Source organism: Ascaphus truei, chromosome 2 (assembly GCF_040206685.1).
Source record: "Ascaphus truei isolate aAscTru1 chromosome 2, aAscTru1.hap1, whole genome shotgun sequence".
In the NCBI taxonomy this organism is placed as follows: domain Eukaryota; kingdom Metazoa; phylum Chordata; class Amphibia; order Anura; family Ascaphidae; genus Ascaphus; species Ascaphus truei.
In genome coordinates this window covers 289,384,585-289,410,599 of record NC_134484.1, presented here as the reverse complement: position 1 = coordinate 289,410,599, position 26,015 = coordinate 289,384,585, and positions in this window count along the sequence as shown.

Here is a 26,015-nt window from a genome sequence, read left to right as displayed (position 1 = left end):
GTACAGTACATTGAATTTACTGTAACAGTAGTCAGAGTATACAGTAGTTCCAGTATACAGTAGTTTGACAGTACTACAGTAACTGCCTACTAACTGCTCCATTTTTTTCTTTACAGAGAAAGCTGCACCAGCCACCTACAGTAGTTCTGCCATAATACAGTACAGTATGCACATACAGTACTCTGCAGTACAGTAACTGAACTAAGTTTTTGTTTTCTTGTCGTTCCAGGAAAAAGGGTGCCCAAGGGGGAGGGGGGCGTTGTGTCCCGTCAAATCTGCTTGTGCAGTCAAATGTACAGTATATAAACAGCAGTAATGATGTACACAAAACCTCTCCTCTCTCAATGAACTACTGTACCGCAGACACAATGAGGATACTGTTATGAAGGAAAAAAGAACAGGACGGGTTATTTAACATTATACTGTACAATATTTATACTGTATATTTATATATTTTTATTCTAAAGGTATTCGAGAATGTACTGTATGAGGACCTGGTGACTTTCAACCCGCTCAGACCCACAGAACGGATTATTTCACATTACTGTATATACTGTATATTTTTATTCCAAAGGTATTAGAGAATGTACTGTATTTAATTTAGAAGAAGTGAATCTTTTTACAAAGCAGACAGCCCTCAGGCTTCTAAGGGTTGGGTTGTTGGAGGGGGATGGTGGGATCAGACGCTGGCCTCCTGCTGAATCTTTTTACAAAGCAGGCAGGCCTCAGGCCTCTAAGGGTTGGGTTGTTGGAGGGGGATGGTGGGATCAGACGCTGGCCTCCTGCTGAATCTTTTTACAAAGCAGGCAGGCCTCAGGCCTCTAAGGGTTGGGTTGGGTTGTTGGAGGGGGATGGTGGGATTAGACGCTGCCCTCCTGCTGAATCTTTTTACAAAGCAGGCAGGCCTCAGGCCTCTGAGGGTTGGGTTGTTGGAGAGGGATGGTGGGATCAGACGCTGGCCTCCTCCTGAATCTTTTTACAAAGCAGGCAGGCCTCAGGCCTCTAAGGGTTGGGTTGTTGGAGGGGGATGGTGGGATCAGACGCTGGCCTCCTGCTGAATCTTGTTACAGTAGCCCGCCCAGGGGCAGATTAACAACACAATGATTAGATTAGGGTTGAATGAGCCAGCCCATTGACGCTTGGCCAGGGAAGGATTTAAAACTCTAAGGGAGGGGATGGGGTGGCTGAAATAGCTGGGACTGTACTGTCACAGTATTTCCAAAGGCAGGCAGGTCACCCAAATAATTGCATGAATAAACCCCCAAAGACAAGCCCCAAACACAGTACAGTATACTGTATACTGCATATACAGTACAGAGCTGTATACTGTATTATAAATAAATAATCATACAGTACTGTACTGTATGTATTATTGTGTGTTGATGTTTTAAATTGCTGTTCACTTGAAATGTTTCACCATTGTATTGTACTGTATTTGTAAATAAAAGTTTTTTGTGGCGACTTCAGCAATAAAAGAACTGGTTAATTTATCTCACACTCAGTACTACAAACTGCTTTTAGCTGCCAGACTGCAAAGCCGCAAGACCAGCAACATTGTAAAAAAAGAGCAATGAGCGCGCAATTGGCGTGGGAACTTCTGTTCTAGGGCCCCTAGAAATAATATTCTTTATTTTATTTATAAACTCACATTTATAAACCCCTTCACCCATCCCCGCTACCCACAATAAAGCGGGCACGGTGGGTTAACACCTCATAAAGGGGTCTGTATCTCGGGGGGCATGGGGTCCCCGGACCTGAAACCAACGCGGTTCAGCTCCCGAGACCCCCTGCACATTTACACTAGGAATAAAAATGTATTTCAAATGTATTTATTTGTATTTATTTGTATTTATTTGTATTTATTTATTTAGATTTATTTATTTATGTATTGCGGGGATGCTGTGTGTGATTTTTTTTTTATTGTGGTTAGCGGGGTGGGTGTGGTTATTTACACGGGATCCCCCTCCCCACATTTACAAACAGTACACTGCACTCAGAAACAAGGGCCAGGGAGATTTAACACACAATAGGGGGAGGTTTTTTTACATAGATTACAGTGAAGGCAGGGAAGTTTAAAAGAGAGAATTGGGGAGGGGGTTTTACATACAGTACAGTAGATTACATTGAAGGCAGGGAAGTTTAAAAGAGAGAATACTGTAGGGGAGGGCTTAACCCCTTCATGACCGTAGCGGTATTAACTGCTACGGTCGTGAAGGGGTTAAGTGCACCCGCAACCCCCCCGCAAGCCCTAAACTCACACCATGGGCCAAATACTGTACCCCCGCTACCGGCACCTCATAAAGGGGTCTGTATCTCGGGGGGCAGGGGGTCCCCCAACCTGAAACCAGTGCGGTTCAGCTCCGTAGACCCCCTGCACATCTACACTATAAATAAAAATTTATTTCAAATGTGTTTATTTATAGTCATTTATTTATTTATTTATTTAGATTTATTTATTTATTTTTTGGCGGCTGCTGTGTGTGAGTTTTTTTTTATTGTGGGTAGCGGGGGTGGGCGAAGGGGGTATTAGCCCCAACGGTGGCTGTTTAGGGCTTGAGGGGGGGTAGCGGGAGGGCTTAACCCCTTCATGACCGTAGCGGTATTAACTGCTACGGCCGTGAAGGGGTTAAGTGCACCCGCAACCCCCCTGCAAGCCCTAAACTCACACCAAGGGCCAAATACTGTACCCCCCGCTACCCACAATAAAGCGGGCACGGTGAGTTAACCCCTTCATTGCCTTAGCGGCTATCCGCTATGGTAATGAAGCAGCAATTCTGTATTTTTAATAATATTGTGCAGGAGCAGGGGGGGTCCCTGAGCATTCATTTCTGGCTCAGGGAACCCCCTGCTCACTGTACAATATTATTAAAATACAGAAATGCTGCTTCATTACCGTAGCACATAGCCGCTAAGGTAAAGAACGATTCTTTATTGATGTGTGTGTTTTATTGATAGTGTAGATGTGCAGAGGGTCTCCAGAGCTGAACCGCTGTGGTTTTAGGTCTGGGGACCCCCTGCTCCCCGAGATACAGGCCCCTTTATGGGGTGCCGGTATCCCTCTGCTTGGGTTACAGGCCGCGGTCACGTGATCGGGACCTTTAAACCAAGCAGAGGGATACCGGCACCACATAAAGGGGGCTGTATCTCGGGGAGCACGGGGTCCCCCGACCTGAAACCAGTGCGGTTCAGCTCCCGAGACCCCCTGCACATCTACACTATAAATAAAAATGTATTTAAAATAATTTTTAATGTGCGATGTTTGCGCTGAGAGAGAGCAGCGGATCTCTCTCTGCTGCAAACACATCTCGCCTCCGCCGGCCCATAGTACTGTATCATTTATGTATGTGCATATACAGTACTGTATGTGTAAAGTACTGTATGTTAGGGGTTATAGGGGCTGTTGTTATACAGTATATATATATATATATATATATATATATATATATATACAGTATGTATACTGCATTACAATTCATTATAGGGGACGGCTTCAAAGAGAACAGCTCGCAAGCGCCCTCATGTGTTTTTACACGGCATTGCAGTATTGCAGCCAGCCGGGATAAAATGCTTCAATCCCTGCCGGGAGAATAACGCTATACACTCTGGCAGAAAACGATCACAAACCTCAATACACCTGAGTATACCCGAATTCGCGGGACTAGCCGAGCGAGAATAAAGTGTGTCGCCACTGTAGCTGTACATCTTGTATACCTGATAAAAGAAAATGCATGCTGCTGCTGCTGCTGCATACTGCTGATATTGAAAAAAAAATTACCTAAGAAAGAAAAGTCTAGAGAGATGCCTGTGAGAGCTACGACCTCTACAAGCAAAATATGCCCATCTGTAGGACTACCACAATTGGGGGTTCTAGCAAATACAGTGGCAACAGCGCCTCCTGAGGTCAGGAAGAAAATTACACCTGATAGCCTAAAAATGGAGGACAAGATGCAGCGTTCCTGTAATGAACCCTACCCCACGGAAGAATGGCCCTTCCAGTCCAATAAAGAGGAAGACATCTCTTATGGGGAACCCGAACCGAGTCACACCCACAAAACACCCCAAGAATGGTGGGGGTGCCTGAACTCGGCACGAACAGAAAAGACCGCCCCCTTTGATGACGAATATGATCAGCAGGAGACAGAGCGGGAGCAGTGGATCACCGAATATTTCTGTCAGCTAAAGCAGCTGCAAGAAAAGCCTGGCGTATATAATGAAGCTGCTAAAATTTCAAATGAAGATGGAGACCCCAATATCCCTGAAGGGACGGTGTCATCCAAATCAAAAAGGCGGAAAAAGAAAAAGAAAAGCAGTTCTTCACTCACCGTGGAAGGAACAGACACGTCCGCAGATCCTGTGGAGGAAAAGGGGGACCGAGTTGCCCTGCAGCCTAGAGAAAATGGAGAATTCGTCCCGCGGGTAACCGAATATCCAGAGGGCCCAAGGCAGAAGTCGTGTACCCCAAAGAAGTGTCTGTCCGGTGCCAACAGTTAGGAACCCTCGGCCAACCATCCCGGGGAAGTGGAGTCGGAGCCAGTGAGTGACAATCCCTTGACAAGCCCTGAAGATGCACTGCAAGCTGCCAAGCATGACTGTGATCTACTCTGTGAAGAATTGGAAAGGGAGAGAAAAAATAATGCTGAGCTACAGAAGACTGTGCTCGCAATTTACTCTGCGGCCAAGACCAAATTGGAGGATCTCAAGACTGAGCTAGATACTGCAAAGTCTACTATTTCCGCCATGGAGGAAAAGCAGAGCCGATCTGATAAAATGGTGGCTACGCTAAAGCGGAAGTATGAGGAGGCACTGAAACAGATGACAGTCTTCCAGCAAGAGGTTCACACTCTTCGCATAGAGCTGAATGCCTCACAACAGGAGGTCAACAGTGTCCGGATAGAGGTGGACATATCTCAGAAAGAGGTTCAGACACTCCGCAGAGCACTGGATGCCTCACATCATGAGACCAACAGCTGCCGCACAGACCTGGAAGTTTCCAGAAAGGAACTACACAGTCTCACTGAGGAGCTGGACATTGCTAAAGAAACTATTGGTAATCTTGAAACAGATCTCAAAGTCTCTCAGACGGGCTTTAGACCCTCAACCTAGAGAAGGAAGTCTCACGCCAGGAGATTATCATTCTCAAAGCAGATGTGCGTAAATGGAAAGAGGACTGCAAAGAGGCCCTGAAGAATACAGACACTGAAAAAGGAGAAAATGCAAGATTAAAAAGAGAAAACTTAAAACTGAAAGAAGAAAATGTTCAGTTAACAGAAGAAGTCAAGGAAAAGTTTGACGCAGAGCACCGACTGCAGAACCAACTGCAAGGTCTGCGTACACACCTCCAGTGTGCTGAGGAGAAGCAGCAAACGCTACAGGAAGAAAAACTGCAGGCTGCTAAAGAGGTACAAGCGCTGCAGGAACGTCTGAATACCCAGTACGTCCCCACAGAGCAGTATGAGGAGCTAAAGGCCACGCTGCATGTCTTCAGAGCATCGTTGGAAGCGGAGCTTCGATACCAGGTGACTCTGTATGAGAGGGAGCGTGAGAAGGCTCAGAAACTGAAGCAAGAGCTGGAGAGACAGAGAGACTGTTCCATTCCCTTGAGTCAGTACACCAAGGAGAAAACAGACACAGTGGCAACCTTGACGAAAAAAATTACAGAGCTCCAGAATATGAAGGAGACTCTGATACAGATTCCTCCAATACGGAAAAAGGTTTTGGCTCTGCCCAAGCACCAGTATCCCACAGTAACTAATGCCCGCAAGGACAAGGGTACAGTGAGAGTTGGGGACTCCACGCGACTTCAAAACAAAATTACGAAGTTTGAGCCACCAAAGAAAGCACTAGCCAAACCTACAGCTGCCCAACAGGCAACAAACAGAGGTAGGAGTGCAGAATCAAAGCCAGAAGAATCCTTAGCTGAAGAAGCTGAACTGGCGACTCTGTAGTGTGGAGAAACTGCAGAAAGACCACTTCAAGAGCAGATAACTCTAAGGGCTAGTCCTAACTGCTCTAAAACGGTTGCCATACACTTTGTCTACAAAAAGAGTGTCAGGGTCGCCTAGACCTCCTGCCTAGCCATAGCTTATTTGTCCACTGGGTGTGCTGCTGCCTTCTGTTTCCTCTGGGTTCCTCTGTCTGCCTGTCTGTCTTCTTGTTGCTCCTGTCTCTGTCCTTTATAGCTCTGATTCCTGTCTGTTGCTTTTGCCTTTGCTTCAAGTCAGACTCCTACAGTATGCACATGCCTCTGTCTTTGATTCCTGATCTGTTCCTGTACCTGTACCTGTATTTGAGTCTGTTCACAGTAAAAGCCCTTGCTAGTAATCTGGCTTGTCCCTGTTTGTTCCTGCTCCCCGGTCTCAGTCCCTGCTCTCTGTTCTCAGTCCCCATCCTGCCCCGCCTGTCCTGTTCCAGTCTCCTCGTTGCCGACCTCTGCTTGTTACCTGACTTCGCTACCTGCCGCCTGCCTGGGACCCCTGCTTGTTACCTTACTTCACTACCTGCCGCATGCCTCGGACCCCTGCTTGTTACCCCTACTACGCTCGTGCTGTTCCGGCCACCGAGATCCTACCCGCCACAGGAGTCTCCCGTGACAGAAAGCAAAGGCCACTTCTGGATCTCGCTGGAACAGATTCTTCTGCCTGCACCTTTTCCTGCCTGCTGCAGCAGACCACATCTGCATGGTTGAAGATAAGTACTTTCGTTTCTTTTTTGGAAAATCCCAGTTGGGAAGGGTTTTTTTTTGCTGCTAAGTGTTCTGCAAGAATTATTGCGTTCATAACGAAAAAACATTTTTTCTGAGACTAGAACTGTTGCTGCAGAGACTATTGCAGCTTTCTTTGAGATTTTTCTTCTTGTGCAGTGCCTGGGCTAACCCTTGCAGTACCTGTTGCCACCTTTTTAGACTCTGACTTTTCATTTTCTGGACAAGGCTTGTCTCTGCATCCCTGGTTGGACCACTGCTGTTCACAGGGTTCCCATTTCAAAAGACAAGAGTGCTTCCATTATTTTGTTACTGCATGCAGGAAAAATCACAGCAATCTGTAGTTCTTCCTAAGATTGGTTCTAAGGTTTCAGGTTTACCTGCAAGTTCCCCTAAAGTTTGTTTTTCTGTAACTTGTGATATCCCTACGCCTGATATCAAGGGTTTCAGATTTAACTGCAAGGTTCTCTGTCTGATATTCCTATGTCTGATATCTAAAGTTTCAGATTTAAACTGCAGGTTTTCTCTGTCTGTATGATATCCCTACGTCTGATTTCTAAAGTTCCAGACATAACTACAGGTTTCTCTGTCTATGTTTTTTCCTTGCATTTATAAGTCTCAAAAGGTCAGCTCTCCTATCTTGTGTCTCTCTGTGTCTAATATTCCTGTTGTTCATTCTAATGCTTCTGCTTTAAAAACACATTTCCTCTTTACTGGTTTCTTGGGAAGTGTGGTTTCCCCATGTCTGAAATTATGGCTCCCACTCAAACAGTTTTGAGCAGTAAATGTGAACACAGTACACCTGATTCTTCAGAGCTTCTCAAAGCAAGGAAGAAGAAGAAAAAGAAGGGAGGCATTACTGTGGAAGTTGCAGAAGGAATTAAGAATGAAAATTTAACCTCAGAGTCTGCATTTGATGAAAGAGATATGCTGCAGCTTAAGGCAACTCACAGACGTATCCCAAGAATAGTGGAAGAAAAGAAAGATGCCCCTACTCAGACGCTTCAAGCTGCACAGAAAGCGATTGATTGTCTTTATGGACGTTTAGATAAGGAGCAAGAAGCCAACGCTGCACTACAGAGCTGTCTTTCCTCAGCAATTGCTAAGTGTGTTCTCCAGGAAAAAGAAAAGCACCAGTTGGAGAGTGACCTGGATGTCATGTCAGGTGAGCTGGAGAAGGCATATGCTGATGCTGCTGAGAATCGGCGCCTCGCTTCTAAAAGTAACGAATTCCTGGAAATCTCTATGATGGAAATTGACAGGCTTAATACGGAGCTTAAAGTCTCCCAGGAGGAGATTTGCTACTTCAAAAAAGAGATGGAAGTCGTTCGGGAGGAGAGATGCTACTTGAAAACAGAGATACGTTCTATGAGAGACGCCTCCGAAGAGTTAAATAGTAGGTTTGAAACTATAAACCAAATGAGTAAGACCTTCTCTGTCCAAGCCAGTGAAGGAGATAAAAGACTCCATGAATCAGAAGAGGAGAAGAGACTATTGATAGAAGAAAAGTCAAGGATGCAATTAGCGCTGGAAAAAGCAGAGGGTGACTGGGAAAAAGAAAAATATCAGTTGGAGAATGACAGGGTGATCTTGTCAAGTAAGCTGGAGAAGGCCTACACTGATTCTGCCAAGTACCAGACTTTCATGGCTCAAGTTAACGCAGCACTGGAAGCATCTCAGAAAGAGGTTCACAGGCTTACTACAGAGCTGGAAGCCACTAAGGAGAAGAGTTGCCACTTCAACACAGAACTATGTTCATTGGGAGAAATCTTCGAAGGGTTAAATATCAGTTTTTACTCTGTAACCCAAGATTGCAAGAATCTCTATGTCCAAGTCAGTGAAGGAGATAAGAAACTCCATGAATTAGGAGAGGAGAAGAAACAGTTGGCCCAGGAAAAGTTAGACGTGCAGACAGCACTGCAGAATGCAGAGAGAGTGCTGCAAGAAGAACGTGTCTCCCTGGAGCGGCGCACACAAGCAGAAAATATGCTGCAGAGTCAGCTGCGAGAATTGCGTACACATCTGCAGGACACCAAGGAGAATTGGGTGAATGCTGAAAAAAAGCAGCGAGTTCTGCAGGAAGAAAGTTTCCAGACTGCCTACAAGATAAAGATGCTGCAAGATTATTTGAGTACCCAGTGTGTCCCCAAAGAACAGCATGAGGAGCTGAAGGCCACACGGAGCATAACCAGAGCCTCGCTGGAGGAAGAGCTACAGCTAGCAACTGAACACACATCTCAGCAACTCACAGCGCTGCAGGCGCAGATCGCTGAGCTCAAGACACAGCTTGCCAAAAAGGAGAGAGAGAAGGTGTCCGTCTGTCAAGTGGCTGGCCTGACACAGCGCTATGAGGTCAAAATGGCTGATGCCTGTAAATTATTGGACCACACAGCCCGTGATAAGGTCCGGCTGCAGCTGGAGCTGTACAATGCCTGGGAGGAGTACCGGCAGCTGCAGATCAGAAATGAAGAAGATGCAACATATCTAAGCTTTACTCTGAGTCAGCTGGGAGATATGGAGTCGCGACTCAACTCCAAAAGAGTTGAACTGACAACTGCTTTGAGTGGGAAAAGAAGTGCAGAAGGACAGCTTCAAGAGCTGAAAACTCGAATAGCTCGTTTTTCATTGGGTGGTGCCACGAAACGGCAGTCGCAAGAGGAGACCATGGAGAGCGAACTCTGTGTCCCCAATGACTCATGTGGAAAAGCTGCAGCCGTCCTTGATGCCCACATTCCTGATGTCTCTGTCCCTGCTTTTGGGTTGAACGCACCCATTCGGAGGTTCCTTGCAGCAACCAATGTACCTGTGGAGTACCCTCTGCCCGCTGACAAACCACCAGAGGTGGGTCACCTTCAGTTCACTTTTCATCAAGGCCTCCGGGAAGAGCCTGGAGGATCATCCGGAGAACGCTCTCGAGAGGGGGGAGTAATGTCAGGGTCGCCTAGACCTCCTGCCTAGCCATAGCTTATTTGTCCACTGGGTGTGCTGCTGCCTTCTGTTTCCTCTGGGTTCCTCTGTCTGCCTGTCTGTCTTCTTGTTGCTCCTGTCTCTGTCCATTATAGCTCTGCTTCCTGTCTGTTGCTTTTGCCTTTGCTTCAAGTCAGACTCCTACAGTATGCACATGCCTCTGTCTTTGATTCCTGATCTGTTCCTGTACCAGTACCTGTATTTGAGTCTGTTCACAGTAAAAGCCCTTGCTAGTAATCTGGCTTGTCCCTGTTTGTTCCTGCTCCCCGGTCTCAGTCCCTGCTCTCTGTTCTCAGTCCCCATCCTGCCCCGCCTGTCCTGTTCCAGTCTCCTCGTTGCCGACCTCTGCTTGTTACCTGACTTCGCTACCTGCCGCCTGCCTCGGACCCCTGCTTGTTACCCCTACTACGCTCGTGCTGTTCCGGCCACCGAGATCCTACCCGCCACAGGAGTCTCCCGTGACAAAGAGGAGTGCCCGATGCAACAGAAATCTTAAGACCGCGCACGCGATAAAAAGACTTTACGTGGAAAAAGTCCTCCTCGAGCGACTGAGGAGTGCTGATCTCAAGCATCTTCGGGAGGAGACAAAAATAAACTGGAGAAAGGGCTCCAATCCTAGCGGGACAGAGGGTTCTCTTCCTCCATCCACTCTCATTCCAGTCACAGAGATATCTAGAATGAGAGTGGAAGGATGGGCTTTGGCCATGGTAAGCCCGAGCTTCCCACAAACAGGGAAAGTATGTAACAGGGGACTTATCCCTGTTCAGTAATGTGCCTTTAATCTAGCAGTGTGGTAGTTAATTACTAAACACCACCTGCCTGATTAGATTGTTTACAAAAAGCCTGCCTTTGAGACAGGAAGTGACTCCTTAGCTCTGACAGAGAGCTGTCCTTTGGAGCTGACCGGTCTTGAGCTCTGCACAGCAGAGCTGATTTCAAGACACAGGGAAAACTACTACACCTGAAGCTGAACCAAGAAGTGAGAAGATTTTCCCTCCAAGAAACAGATAAGTCTTTTATTCTTAAGAGACTGCTTATATCTGCTTATTTTCATGCTATATGTTTTGGGGCTGCGAGACATGCTTAACTAATGGAGATGTGAACTAATTGCATAGGATTTCACTAGAAATACTCCCAAGTGAATGGAAGCTTTGTTCCCCCCCCCCCCCCCCTGTGTTTGGATAATTTCCTGATGAAAAGGAACAGGCACAATAAAGCCTATTATAATTTCACATTATAAAGCCTCCTAATTGTGTCCCTCTGTGAAAGTCCGTCCACAAGCCCCAATGCCAAAATCTGAGGCATCAGTCTGCACCAGGAACTTTTTTGCATAGTCTGGAGCAGCAAGTATAGGAGCGCTGGCTAGTGCAGTCTTTAATGCCTGAAACGAGACCTCACAGGCCGGAGACCAGACTACCAGCACAGACTGTCGCTTCTTGGTCATGTCAGTCAGGGGTTTAGCAATGGCGCTATACTGAGGGACAAACTTTCTGTAGTAGCCTGCGGTGCATAGGAAAGCCATGACTTGCTTCTTTGTTTTGGGAACAGGCCACTGCACTATAGCTTCCACCTTAGCTGGTTCTGGCTTAAGATGCCCGCCACCCACTCTGTGTCCTAAGTACAATACCTCTGCCAACCCTACTAAGCACTTGGTGGGTTTCAACGTGAGTCCCGCTTCCCTAATCCTGGCTAGCACCGCAGCTACATGCACTAAGTGTGAGTCCCACAAATTACTAAAGACAGCAATGTCGTCCAGGTATGCCCTTGCAAACCCTTGCATACCCTCCAGCAAGCGATTGACCAGGTGTTGAAAGGTAGCCGGTGCATTTTTCATTCCGAATGGCATCACTAGAAATTCATAGAGGTCACTTGGGGTAATAAATGCAGACTTCTCTCTAGCCTCCTGGGTCAAAGGGATCTGCCAGTACCCTTTACTGAGATCCATAGTCGTCAGATAGCTTGCCCCCGCGAGTTCATCCAACAACTCATCCATGCGGGGCATGGGGTAGGCATCTGACACCGTGCCCGCATTGAGCTGCCGGTAGTCCACACAGAACTGGGTGGTTGCGTCCTTTTAGGCACCGGGACTACCGGACAAGCCCAAGGGCTCTGGGACGGTACAATTACCCCTTGGGCCAGCATCGCTTCTACCTCCCTCTCTATACTGCCCTTCACCTCTGCTGACACTCTATAAGCGTGCTTATGCAGAGGTCTCAGATCTCCTGTCAGCACTGGGTGTTCTGCAATGTGTGTCTTCCCTGGCTTGTCTGAAAACCGAGTCCTATACTTCTCTAGCATAGCCCTGGCATCTGCTCTCTGCCTGACACTCAGCTGAGCCCCTATCTCCACCTGCTCTATGGTACCTCTCTGCCTAGCCTCCCCCAGGAGATCAGGCAGAGCATTGCTCGCCGGATCCCCCATCGGTGGGCTGCAAATGGCCAGCACCGACGCCACACTCAGTGCTATGTACTCCTTCAGCAAGTTGATGTGATAAGTCTTATTTCTCCCTGTCTCAGCATCTACCTGTACAACATAGTTGCACTCGTTCATCTTTCGCAGTACCGGATACGGTCCCGATCAGGCAGCCATTAATTTGTTCTCCCGAATGGGCTTGAGAACAAGTACCTGCTGTCCTGGGATGAAATCTCTGCTACGGGTATTCTGATCATACCAAGTCTTCTGCTTGGTCTGAGCAGCCCTAAGGTTGTCCTGTGCTAACCCCATGAGCATCTCTAACCGGTCTCTGAGATCTATCACATACAGAAGCATAGACGCCTCAGTAGTGGTAGTCTCCCCTTCCCATCCCTCACGGAATAGGTCCAAAGGTCCCCGTACCCTGCGACCATATAGCAGCTCAAAGGGAGAGAAGGCTGTGGATTCTTGCGGCACCTCTCGGTACGCAAACAGCAAATGCTGTAGGTGAATCTCCCAGTCTTTTCCCTCTGCCTCTATAAATGTTTGCAGCATCTGCTTCAGGGTACCATTGAACCTCTCATATAGTCCGTTGGTTTGGGGGTGGTAAGGGGCTTCACCTCGCACGCCTCCCAGAGACACTGGAGCAATTCACTCATGAACTGCGACCCCTGGTCGGTTCGGATCTCACTAGGGAAACCTACCCTAGAAAAAATGGCTAACAGAGCTTTAGCTACTGCCCTAGCATCAATACTGGCAAGCGCTACCGCCTCAGGGTACCGGGTGGCAAAATCCACCACCGTGAGAATGTAGCGCTTTCCTGACCAGCTGGGAACCATGAGGGGTCCCACGAGGTCCATAGCTACCCGCTGAAAGGGTTCCCCTATTACCGGTAACGAGTTCAGGGGTGCCTTCACACAGTCACCCGCCTTACGTACTCGCTGGCAGGCATCACAGGATCGGCAGAACTCTGCCGCCTCACTGGATGCCCCCGGCCAGTAGTAACGCTGCAACAGCCGGGCTCGCGTCCTAGCGACCCCCTGATTGCCCGCTAGTGGAATGGAGTGGGCTACCCGCAACAACTGCTGCCTATATTCCCGGGGTACCACTAGCTGTCTCTTCCCCATCCATACCTCATCTAACCCGGTGGTCCCTTGCTCTCTGTATAGGAGCCCGCGGTGCCACAAGCAGTAATCAGACCCCTTGCTTGGCTTAGACTCGGACGCCCGCAGTCTCATGCCCTCCAAGCTGGGATCAGATCGCACCGCATCCCTAAACTGGGCACCTAACTCTGGCCACCCCCTGGTCACATCTGAGTCAGTGGGACAGGGAACAGGTACAGGGAACAGGTACAGGGAACAGTAAGTCAGTGTCAGAAAGCAACTGAGTCTGGCTTACCTGTCTGGTCAACGCAGAGACTACTGGAACTGTAGGTCCCAAATGCAGGGGGACAGGGGCTGGTTCTGCTGCGATCCTTGCTGACTGGCTCCTGGTGAACGCTGCAACAGGTGCCAGCTCAGTGGTAAAAACACAGGTAACGTGTCCTAGGTCGTTATCCAGCAAGACCTCAGCATCTAACCCAGGCAAAACCCCCACCTCCCTCATGCCACGTCCAGCACCACAGTCCAAAAAGACCCGGGCAACCTGGAATGACCGCGGTCCTCCATCTGGCATGGTCACTTGCATCCCGGTGCCCGGGAGCAAATCCTCTGGCCATACCATATCAGGGCGAACCAGAGTCACGGTGGAACCAGAGCCTAGCAAACCGTCCGCCTGCCGGTCTCCGATGGTCACCTTCCGCCGGACATCGTTGGGCTGCATCCTGACTGGAGCAACCTGATGTCCCCCGCTCTACGCTGCTGGTCCAGAGGTGGCAAGTGCAGTCTCTCCGCTGGGCATCCCTCTGTGGGCTGGTTCCACGGCTGTACTTGGCTCCTCTGTGTGTGCCAGTCGCACACGGGCGACCGGCCTCGCAGCTGGTGAGCGTTGCCCCTGATGGGGTCCCTAGGACCGGTCCCGGTCCGGACAATCTGGCCTGAGATGTCCAACTTTATTGCATGAATAACACCACCTCTCATGCTTGAACTCTGCAGCCTTGGGTGCGTTGTTTGCTGCCGCAGGCTGATGTGTCCACGGAGGGGTAGTCTTAGCGCCCTGGGCTGCACGGCCCACTCCTTTGGGTGCTACAGGGTCCTTCATTGCAACTCAACTGGCCACATACTCATCTGCCATTCTCGCTGCATCCTCATAGGTGTCAAGGATTGGACTTCGGCTGAAGTGGATCCCAGTGGCAGGAACAGCAGGGAGCGAAGTAGAGGTACAAGCAGAGATCAGAGGCAGGCAGCAGGCAGCGAAGTCAGGAAACAAGCAGGGGTCCGAGGCAGGCGGCAGGTAGCGAAGTCAGGAAACAAGCAGGGGTCCGAGGCAGGCGGCAGGTAGCGAAGTCAGGAAACAAGCAGAGGTTGGCAACGAGGAAACTGGAACAGGATGATAGCAATAGCTAGCACAGCAGTAAACACAGGAACCTTGCAGAAGCTAAGGAACCAGTATAAACAGGCAAGGAGGAACAGGAAAGGGAGGTTTATATAGGCAGGCTGAGAGGTGGAGCACAGGTGTCAGGTATCAGGTTCTGGATTGTTCCTAGTTTAGCAGCAGCAATCCCGGTGGACAAGTATAAGTACTGCAGGCTAGAACAAGACATTGAGTGGCAGCAGTCCCAGTGGCCAATCATGGTAACAGCAGACTAGAGAATATGACATTACTCCCCCCTCCCAAGAGTGTTCTCCGGACGATCCTTGCTAGGCTTGTCTGGATATCGTCGGTGGAAAGCTTTAGCTAGTCGCAGAGCATGTACAAAATCTTTGGGTTCCCAAGACCTCTCCTCTGGGCCATAGCCCCCTCAGTGAACCAGGTACTGTAGTTTCCCTCGGTGTAACCTGGAATCCAAAATTCTTTCCACAATGAATTCCTCCTCGTTATCCACGAGGACAGGTTCAGGGGGAGGAAGTCTCCGTCCAGGAAACGGGTTCTCACGGAAAGGTTTCAGCAGAGAAGAATGAAACACAGGGTGTATTTTGATGGTCTCAGGAAGCTCTAATCTGAAGGACACTGGATTTATTAGTGCTGAGATGCGAAATGGCCCGATGTATTTTTGGCCCAATTTAATGGTTGGAACCTTTAGATGTAGATTTTTTGTAGAAAGCCAGACTTTATCCCCGACTTGAAATTCTGGGGAGGGTCTGCGGTGTTGGTCTGCTGCTCTTTTGTACTTTACTTGAGTCTCACGAAGTGTCTCTTTGAGGGTCTCCTGGATGTCTCGCAGAGTCTCCAGTTTCTGTGTAACTGCCGGAATGGGGCCCGAAGATGGAAAACGAGGAATAAAGGTTGGATGAAATCCATAATTTGAGAAAAAGGGGCTCTTCTGAGTCGATGAATGATGTGAGTTGTTGTATGAAAACTCAGCTAATGGTAGAAAATCAATCCAGTCATCCTAGAGATGACAAACAAAACATCGTAAGTATTGTTCCAAAGTCTGATTGGTCCTTTCTGTCTGGCCATTGGATTGTGGATGATAGCCAGATGATAAATTTAAACGAATTGCTAGAGAGGAACAGAAGGTCCTCCAAAATTTTGAAGTGAATTGTACCCCTCTATCGGATATGATCTCATCAGGAGCCCAGTGAAGCCGAAACAACTCTTTCACAATCAACTTGGCTGTCTGGTCTGCAGAAGGAAGATTCTGTGCTGCAATGAAGTGAGCCATCTTTGTAAGTCGATCCACCACTACCAGGATGGTATTATGTCCATTTGATCGGGGCAGGTCAACAATAAAATCCATTGATATGGACCCCCAAGGACAAGTTGGAACCGGAAGAGGCTGCAGTAAACCTACAGGTGATGCTCGAGGGGTCTTGGTCCTAGCACAAGTCTCACAGGAGAGGACATAGTCTTTAACATCTTGTGCTAATTTAGGCCACCAAAAAGAGCGAGACAACAGTTCCTGTGTCTTGAGGACACCTGGGTGACCAGCGGGTCGGGAGTCGTGCATTAATTGGAGCACCTCTAATCTTACCTCCTTAGGGACGAACAGACGATCCTTACAGTTCCAGAGACCATCACATAGAAATAGTTCTGCTTCCAGAGGAGGATTTTTAAGAAAAGTGTCATTTGAGTAGGCTCCCTTTATTCGTGTGTGGAGATCTGCAGAGAATGTGACGCCCAAAAAATTTCTTTTTGGAAGAATAGTTTCTTCTTGCTCTTTGTCTGAACTAGGATTAGGAAAGGACCGTGATAAGGCGTCGGCTTTCCCATTCTTGGAGCCAGGGCGGTATGAGATATGGAACTGAAATCTTGCAAAGAAGAGAGCCCATCTGGCTTGTCGCGCAGACAGTCTCTTTGCGGATCGAATTAATTCTAAGTTCCTGTGATCCATAAAGACCGTAATTGGATGATTGGCCCCCTCCAGTAGGTGTCTCCACTCAGAGAATGCAGCTTTTATAGCCAAGAGGTCCTTGTTTCCGATGTCATAATTTCGTTCAGCTGTTGACATTTGGTATGAATAAAAGGCACATGGATGAAGGAGCATCTTGAGTCCAATTCTTTGTGACAGAATGGCACCAACAGCGGAGTCGGATGCATCCACTTCCAAGATGAATGGTAAATCTGGTTTTGGATGGATGAGGATAGGGGCAGATGTGAAGAGTGACTTCAATTGTTCGAATGCCACATCCGCTTTAGGAGACCATTTGAAGGGGAATTCTTTCCGTGTGAGTTGGGTTATTGGGGCAATAATGCCAGATAAATTTTTAATAAAACGTCTATAGAAATTGGGAAAACCCACAAATCTCTGAATGTCCTTTTCAATTCGAGGGATTGGCCATTCCACCACGGCTTGAATCTTGCCTGGGTCCATACTCAAACCCTCGGGAGAGATGATGTAACCGAGAAATTGCATGCTGGTCTTTTCAAATTCACATTTTTCTAACTTGATGTACAATTTGTACTTACGGAGACGCTCAAGGACAATTCGGACATGTCTCTGATGATCCATGATGTTATCTGAGAAGACAAGGATGTCATCCAGGTATGCCACTACGAATTGGTCCAATAACTCTCGGAGGACATCATTAATTAAATGCTGGAAGGTAGCAGGGGCATTACAGAGTCCAAAAGGCATCACCAGATATTCATAGTGCCCATAACGGGTTCGGAAGGCTGTTTTCCATTCGTCACCGGGTCGAATGCGGACCAAATTATACGCTCCTCTGAGATCTAATTTGGTAAAGATTCTGGCTGACCGAATTCTTTCCAATAGTTCAGGAATCAGAGGTAATGGGTACCTGTTCTTCACCGTAATCTTATTTAGTTCCCGATAGTCAATGCAGGGGCGTAGAGAACAGTCTTTCTTTCCCACGAAGAAGAGCGCAGCGCCTGCTGGAGAAGTAAAGGGTCGGATAAAACCCTTTGATAGGTTCTCCTGTAGGTAGTCATTGAGGACCTTCAATTCCGGTTCTGAGAGGGAATAGATTCTTCCAAACGGAATGGCAGCACCCGGTAATAATTCAATGGGACAGTCATAAGAGCGATGTGGGGGAAGCGTATCTGCATTCTTCTTGTCACACACATCTAAAAACTCAGAGTAAGGAGCCGGCAGAAGATTTTCTTGAGACGAGGAAATCTTATGGATTCCTACACACTTTGGTATAGGAATTTTAGGTAGACAGGCTAGTTGACAGTGCTCCGAGGGAAACGTGAGGGTCTTTGTCTTCCAGTCAATTAGTGGGTTATGGAACATGAGCCATGGAATTCCCAGAATCACTGGAAACAAAGGTGATGGAATGAGACCAAATGAAATCTTCTCCTGGTGATTGGGCTCCATGATTAGTGTTAAGTTACTGGTTTCATGGGTAACAGGTCCAGAGCTCAAGGGAGAACCGTCAACGACTTCCATCCTTTCTGGCGATTCCTTGGCTACAAATGATACCGAATTGTTCTTGGCGAATTCTATGTCCATAAAATTCCCTGCCGCCCCTGAGTCGACCATTACTGTGGTTGAAAAACGATGTGTTCCTTCCTCGATTATAATAGGAACCAGGAGGTGAGGGTGTAGCGAAGGAGGGTTATCTTTCCCTTGAGAAGCAGAGAAAACAGTCTTTGAAATAGCGTGCAGCTGATTTCTCCTAGGACTCTGGAAAGAAGACCGCCTGGACTTGTTTGGGCAATCAGCGAGATAGTGCCCATCGTTTCCGCAATATAAACAGAGATCTTCTGTTCGGCGTCTATTCCTTTCCCCGGTTGAGATGGGTCCCCACAGTGTATTTACTTGCATCGGCTCCTCCTCAGTCTCCCTGGAACGTCTTGGGGTACTGACATCTCTAAACCCGGGGTTGCTTGGCATGAACCCCTGTCTCTCCAATCGTCTTTCCGAAAGCCTGCAATCAATTTGGATGCATAAACGGACAAAGTCCTGAAATCTCTCTGGGGGCTCCACCCGGGCTAGTTCGTCTTTAACTTGCTCCGAGGGACCCTGCCGAAAATTATATTTCTGCGCGGCCTCGTTCCAATCAGTATCGTTAACCCATGTGCGGAATTCAGCGGTATACTCAGCTGCCGAGCGTCTTCCTTGACGAAGATTGTTCAGAGTTGCCTCAGCGGTTGCACTACGATTTGGGTCATCAAAAATAAGACTCATGGCTTCGATGAACTCCTGCAGGTCCCTTAGTAGTGGGCTATCTTGTTCTAACGTAGGGGAGACCCAAGCAAGGGCCTCATCCTTGAGCAGGGTTATGATCAGTCCAACCTGGGCTTCTTCGGTATGATAAATGATGGGCTGAAGCTTGAACACAAGTCTGCATTGATTAAGGAAATTCCGGAAAGATTGTTTTTTCCCCCCAAATTTTTCCGGAAGGGATATACGGGGTGCGGTTTGCACAGGCACAGTGTTTTGACCAGACAAGGTGATTAAGGCTAAACGTAGTTCACGATTCTCAGCTTCCGCGGTGGTGGCTTGTTCTTCCAAGCGGCCAAGACGATTAAAGACGTGTCTTTGTTGTTCCTATTAACCAACCATGATATGTTGTAAGTCATGGAGTGTTTGAGCCGGGTCTGTTCCAGCGGAATCCATGGTAGGGCCTGTTTATTCTGTCAAGGATTGGACTTCGGTAGCAGCAGCAATCCTGGTGGACAAGTATAGGTACTGCAGGCTAGAACAAGACATTGAGAGTGGCAGCAGTCCCGGTAGCCAAGCATGGTAACAGCAGACTAGAGAATATGACAATAGGTTTGAGGTTTATGGTCATAGACCCATCCCCTCACATCTGTGGGAAGCTGCTGCAGCAGCTGCTCTTGAAAGAATAAGTCCAGCAGGGAATGGAATGTTGTAACCCCATTCCCCTCCACCCACTGAGTCCCGTGCAAAGCCATCCTACTGACATAGGTGCTGTATGACTCTCCGGGGAATACTAGCCCCGTCCGGAACTTGCCCCTGTAAGATTCTGGGGTCAGGGCATACTGGGTTAGCAGCTTGCTTTTCACATGACCGTAGTCATCGGCATCCACACGTGGAATACCCATCACAGTCCATTTGGCTTTGCCAGATAACAATGGTCGCAGTCTGACCACCCAGTCCCTTCTTGGAATTCGGAACCGGGAACACTGCATCTCAAAGTTATTCAGGAACACATCAAGGTGATCTGTGCCATCCACGAACTTGCTGAAGCTGTGATGATCCGCCCGGGAAAGACCTTGTTCCCCGTTTTCAAGGTAGGAGTTGTGGGTTTTTCCGAGCACTGCTGTCAGGAGCAGTACCCGGTCCGCAGTGCTAACACCCGTTACCCATGTAGCAAGAAGTGCAGTGAGCCCAGGGACGGCACGCTCGGCAGCCGCAGCTGCTACCTGATCCGCAACCCCTGGCGCCAAGCCACCCACGACCGGGGGCTCACTAGCACTCTCCTCATGTCCTTGCAGCCCCGGAGCTGGAGGGACCTCCTGCACTCCGGGCTGAATAGCGTCAGCCAACACAGCAGCTACGGGGACTTGCCCTTCTGGTAGGACCCTGCGGTCCTCATGATGCTCCAAATCCTCCTCCAGTTGTGCCTTCGACCGCCCACCTGTCGGTAAGCCGTACCCCGCACATCTCTCCACGACTTTCTCTCTGGTCCATGACCTGAACTTTCCTGAGCGATCGCTCATGGTGCCTTCGGGGTATGGGTGAAGGGAACAGTGAAGTCTCTCGTGCTCTTTAGAAGTGTGTGTCAGTTGCTACTTGTCTGAGGAGCTCGCAAGCTACAAGGTCCTCACTATATTACAGAGCCCGCAGGAAACTGCAATATAGGTTCAATCAGTATCCCACCAGCTGCCACCAGTTTTTTAAAAGCTTGTCACGATGACACCAACTTTTATCAACACATTTATATTTCTGGGTACTTGATTGAACAGAACAAGTTGCAAAATAAATTGTGATTTATTTCCTTAATAGACAAACACACGACATCTGCAGAATACACTTGAAAACAACACTTACGGGAATTAGGGAATGAAAGAAATTGTCCTTTGAAATACATTATGGGTCTGCTGGGTCTTTTCATAATTGACACTCTTTTAGACAGGAAGATGCTAATCAGCTTGATCTCTTTGAGGCTCCATCATAAAAATACCGAAGCTCATTCACCCATATCACAGCTGTATGTCCACGGAATTCCTGCTTGGATTTACAAGAAATAGCTCCTTTGAAGCTTCATCATAAAAATACTTACAGCTCATTGAAATGCTGGTTTCTATACTGCCATCATGTGTCGGTTAGAGGGTATGGCGAGCAATGCATTTTGTCTTTTCACATGGCAGACAGGGAATGGCTTGTAAATTGGGAACAAAAACGTCTAGGACAGGGCAACCACAGTAATGCATAGCAAATCAGGTATTAACCCTTTCCTCCACATCACAATCACATACTCCTTCCCACTAGAGATACAACTATCCAAAGCGTCTCGCAGGACGCGACCCTCCACTGTGTTTCTCACTGTAAGGAATCCGCTCTGCAGTTTACTGGTTGCCTTACCTTGCAGACTTGTGCAGTCCTGGAGCACCTCTCCTGATGTTTGCTGCAGCCTGGATTCACTCACCAAAGCAATACACACTCCCTCTGGTATCTATTGCAGCTGTGCAGCCTATCACTGCAACCTAGACTTGCATTCACTCATTGGAGCAGTACCTTCACACCCCCCTCCGGGGATTGGCCCGCTGGCCTTTAAGTACTGTCTTCCCACAATGCTCCCTGCCGAGCATAGTCCTTACTGGATGTCACCATAGTTCTGCCACAAGCCCTCGCTTGTTTTCCTATGCTGATACCAGGTTCCGCCCTGCGTCCTTCAGCTTCCTTCAAGCCGCTTGTTCTCCTATGCTGATACCAGGTTCCGCCCTGCGTCCTTCAGCTCCCTTCAAGCCCGCTTGTTCTCCTATGCTGATACGGAGGTTCCGCCCTGCGTCCTTCAGCTTCCTTCAAGCTCCCGCTTGTTCTTCTGTGCTGGAGCGGAGGTTCCATCCTGCGTCCTTCAGCTTCCTGTTCTCCTGTGCTGAAGCAGAGGTTTCGTCCCTGCGTCCTTCAGCCTCCTGGATTCCTGCACTGAAGCGGAGGTTTCGCCCCTGCGTCCTTCAGTCTCCTGGATTCCTGCACTGAAGCGGAGGTTTCCCTGTGTATCTACAGCTTCCTGGTTCCTGGGGCCTACTCTTTCCCTAATCTAGAGAGGCCGTGTCCTGGTTCCTGCGCTGCTACAGAGGATTCCCTAGCCTGCTCAGGACTCTTGCGCTGTAGCACTGGTTTAACCGTGCCGCTAGGCGGTGTGTAAATCTGGTCTGTCTTCCACCTCCTGAGACCAGTACCATGGGCCATGGTCGCCGCACCCGCAGAGGCCAACCCCGCGCTCCTAAGCTGAAGCGGGGCTCTCCTGACTACATGTTGCCGAACTATTGCTTGAACAATGTTTATCCTGATGTCTCCTGTCCTGACCCTGGCTTGTACAATGACGACGCTGTCTTCTCCTATCCTGATCCTGCGATATATGACAACGAACTGCGCAATCCGAATCAGCCTGCGCGGTCTAAGGTCGGTGCTTTTACAACCCCACCTCAGCCTCGTGGTCCGACCCAGGTTTGTGGCGAGCACAACCGTGACAGTATGCTCGGCCTCACAAACTCGGACCCCGCTGAGGTGCGGGTTGGTGAGTTTTTTCCTAAAAACCTGTCCCGGTCTGTAGACCAGTCCCAGTTTGAGAATGATTATTTGTGCGATATAATACCCCTGATGGAAGATCCGTTTATGTCGGAGGGCTTAACTCCCTTGCAAAAGAAATGCCGTAATGATCTGGTTTGTAAGGCTTACTGCCTCAGAGACTTAAAACAGTATCTGGCCAGTGTTCTGGCCAGTGAAAACAGTGTTTTCTCCCCTGATTCCCCTTTAACTGGGGATAAGGTGAGTCCTGTGGAACTGGTCAATGCCTGTAGTACACTCAATGCCCTGGCTTTATCATTGGACATTCCTTTAGTACTCCAGGACCCTTCCGTCATGGTGGCTCTCGCTCACGACACGCTGCATGTACTTTCCGTGGTATTGGATGATTGCTTGTTAAAACAGGATCGCCCCCTGGCCGCTAACGCCGTCCACTGGCGGTTTTCCTCTGCTGCCAGTCCTGTCGCTAAACCGGGGGACGTATCTCCCTCTCCGGGAGATGACCAAACGAACCCATTAGCAATATCTCCTAACGTAGTAACTGCCGCAGTCCCTAGCTCTGATTGTATGCCCGGGTTCCCTGACACTAATGATATGTCTACGTTAACCCCTGCCGATCAGTCCTGTGAGGTTCCCCTGGAGAGTACATATGTTTCACTAACTAACACTAAGGTTCTAGTATCAGAGAATAAGTCCCTTAGTCCCCCTATTTCTAGCTCTGAATCCCTCTCTTTAGGTCTTGAGGGTTTTCCAGCTTTAACCTCTGCTAGGCAGTCCTGTGCGCTTTCACCGTCAGAGAGAGAATCCCTAAGTTCTGTTCCCAGGGTCATTTCTGTATTAACCCCTGTGGGGCAGCTCTCTGAGTCTCCTTTGATAATTCCCTGTTCTCTGCCAGCCATGGTTCCGCCCCTAGCTCCAGGGGAGAGATTCCTGGTCTCTCCTAATACAGAGAGAAGATTGCCTATGTTCTACTCTCAGGCATTGTCTGCATTAACCCCTGTAAATTCTTGCTGCCTCCAAGTTAATGCCTTCGTTTTAGCCTCAGAGAATGAATCCACAAGTCAGACAGCAGTGGTTGCATTGAGGGATTCCCATAACCGTACGGAGTCCTTAGATATTTTTTGCTATAAATCCCCTGCTTCAGCTCAAGTTTCCGCAGTTTCGCCTCCGGAGACTTCGGCTAAAGTTCTGGTTCCTGATAAATGTAGTCAGGAGTCAGGTTTTTCCCTAAGCTTGGTCGCAGAGTTCCTTCTCCCGGGTATTTCACTGAACCAGCCTGTCGCCCACATAGCGGTGATTCCTGCTTCAGCGCATAGTTCCCACATTATGGAGTCTGCAGTAATTTCTGGTTTCCCAGACATTCCTTACCAAATACCTACTTCAGAGACCAGTACACTTATGATTAACCCCCGTGTACTGTCTGAGTTCTTCTCTTTAAGCTTAGGGTTAAAAGCATACAGTAGTCTGTATGTCCCTCCTGGGGTTCATATTGTGTTCCCAGGAATGTTTGCTGACGCACGGTTTTCTCCCAAAAGTGACGCTTTTTCATATAGATTAGTAAAAAGCCTGCACACTGTTTCCCTTTTCGCTGAATTGTGTCTTACTAGTTTTGAGATTCTGAGAGGTAATGAGTCTCCTTCTGATTCTGAAGCTCTTCCTACAATGATTATCCTGACTGGGGGTCCCCCTGATTTCTCTGTCCAGGCTAATTCCCCAGAGATCAGCATATCTGTGGTCACTCCCTTAGTACTGTCTGAGGTCACCATGCCTATATTCCAAGTCCTGGGGTTTAAATCTAAGCTATTTAGCTGTCCTGCCTTTGCTGAAACCCAGTTCCTCAGTACTGTGTCTAAATATGCCCCAGCAAACATGGGGTTACTCTGGGAAGAAATTAAAGCTCCTGTTTTAAAGGGTATTTTTTCTCACATGTCCAGCAAATCTAGAACCTCAGTAATTGTTTCTAAGTCACTTATCAATACATCTGATTTTTTCTCTAATCAAACCCAGACACCCTCACTATCGGTTAGGAGTCCTGTGATCAGAGATTTTGCACTAGAAAACACACCTATTCATGTTTTTGTGAGGTTAGGTACCCCTGTGGTTAGGGCCATTGCAGTTTCGGAAAAGACTCCTTGTACTACTAAGGTGCCTGTCATTAAGAGTTTTCATAGTTCATACTTGTTGCTTGTTGATTCTCAGGTCCCTGTCACTGAGGTACAGACTTCAGCTTCTGATGTTAGCTTCCCTCCCGCCACTACCCTGGCTCTGCCTTTTTCTCAAGATACTGATATGAAAATCCCAAGGTCTATTCCTGATTCACTGACAATACTATCTTCCAATGAAGATTTCCCAGTATTGGAGAGCTCTACTGTTGTTTGCTTCTCTGCTCCTGCCAAACCATGGTTTGTCCCTCGGAATTTTCGGTTGCCCCTGTTATTTCCTCTCAGTTGGAAATACTCTGTACGTATCCCAAGATTTCGGTCCCTATGCCTGGTTTACTGCTTGCCTTGTCACCTTCCATACCAATACCGGGAGATGCTTCCAACCAGCCTATACCCTTACTAACCATTACCTGGGAGCCTTCTACAGGAAAAATTCCTTGCAAATTCCAACATGCAGTGGTCAGCCAAGACTTTTTCTGTTACAAAGTTCCTCCTGGTGTATTCGATCAACTATCAGGGCCGCTGATCCTAGATTCCGGTTCATTTATTAAAGACTGGGCTTCCTGTAGGGGTTCTTCTGCCGTTTCTGTTCTGGAACCCTCTGGTTCTTCACAGCCCTGGATTTCCAAGTCATTTTGTGGGGCGAGCCATGTACCAAGGATGTTTCTTCTACCACTCTCATTTCCTAGAACTGTACTCACCAAGGAACTGCTCGTTTGCGGATCCCCTTTTCACCTAAAGAACTTTAGGAACAACTCGATGTCTCCGAGACCCATGGATGGTCCTGTCTGGCCGCAGTTTTCACCGTGGGGTGGGGGTACACTAAGGAGTAACCACGAGTCTCTGGACCACGACTCTACCCCCAATCCTAGACGGTTCAGCAACAATTCCCGGTCCCCCAACTCTATGTGTGCTCATGTTCGCCCGGAGGTCTCGCGTGAAGGGGGGGGTACTGTAAGGAATCCGCTCCGCAGTTTACTGGTTGCCTTACCTTGCAGACTTGTGCAGTCCTGGAGCACCTCTCCTGATGTTTGCTGCAGCCTGGATTCACTCACCAAAGCAATACACACTCCCTCTGGTATCTATTGCAGCTGTGCAGCCTATCACTGCAACCTAGACTTGCATTCACTCATTGGAGCAGACCTTCACACCCCCCTCCGGGGATTGGCCCGCTGGCCTTTAAGTACTGTCTTCCCACAATGCTCCCTGCCGAGCATAGTCCTTACTGGATGTCACCATCGTTCGGCCACAAGCCCTCGCTTGTTCTCCTATGCTGATACCAGGTTCCGCCCTGCGTCCTTCAGCTTCCTTCAAGCCGCTTGTTCTCCTATGCTGATACCAGGTTCCGCCATGCGTCCTTCAGCTCCCTTCAAGCCCGCTTGTTCTCCTATGCTGATACGGAGGTTCCGCCCTGCGTCCTTCAGCTTCCTTCAAGCTCCCGCTTGTTCTTCTGTGCTGAAGCGGAGGTTCCGTCCTGCGTCCTTCAGCTTCCTGTTCTCCTGTGCTGAAGCAGAGGTTTCGTCCCTGCGTCCTTCAGCCTCCTGGATTCCTG